We start from the raw sequence: 464 nt of genomic DNA on the forward strand, positions 1-464 counted from the left end.
TGACAACGAGCGCGGACACCCCGGAGGACGTCGCGGAGGACATCGAAGAGCTCCTGGACCTGGATCGACGAGGGTGAGTTTGGGGGCAGCACAGCTGGCGGGGGGGTGGGCACCGAGTGGGCGCGGGAAAGCTGGCAGTGCCCCTCTGGGGATTTTCTGCTTTTTCCAGAAGTGACGGCCAACACAGGCATCCTGGACGACACCGAAGACATGGATGAGCTGCTCGCGTGGATCAACAACGGTGAGTTTGGGAGCAGCACAGCTGCCGGGGGGCTGTCTGCGCAGAGTGGCTCTGGGAAAGCTGGCATTGCCCCACTGGGGATTGCTTCTGTTTTCCAGAAGAGAGACCCAGCACCAGCAGTCTTGCTGACGATCTGCAAATTGACCACTTCCTCACCTGGATTGATGGTGAGTTGGTGGTCTGCACACAGGACGGGTGGGTGTCCGCACCGAGCTGGGGGGAG

General features: G+C 61.4%; 1 long non-coding RNA gene across 1 annotated transcript; it reads left to right on the forward strand.

Annotated features, from left to right (window-relative positions):
- The first annotated feature begins 46 nt into the window (after nt 1–46).
- On the forward strand, nt 47–379 carry LOC116217671. The gene is made up of 3 exons (XR_004162362.1): nt 47–73; nt 170–241; nt 340–379. It is a non-coding gene; the product is annotated as an uncharacterized LOC116217671 (long non-coding RNA).
- The last annotated feature ends 85 nt before the right edge of the window (nt 380–464 follow it).

Source organism: Meleagris gallopavo, unplaced genomic scaffold (assembly GCF_000146605.3).
Source record: "Meleagris gallopavo isolate NT-WF06-2002-E0010 breed Aviagen turkey brand Nicholas breeding stock unplaced genomic scaffold, Turkey_5.1 ChrUn_random_7180001868338, whole genome shotgun sequence".
Lineage (NCBI taxonomy): Eukaryota > Metazoa > Chordata > Aves > Galliformes > Phasianidae > Meleagris > Meleagris gallopavo.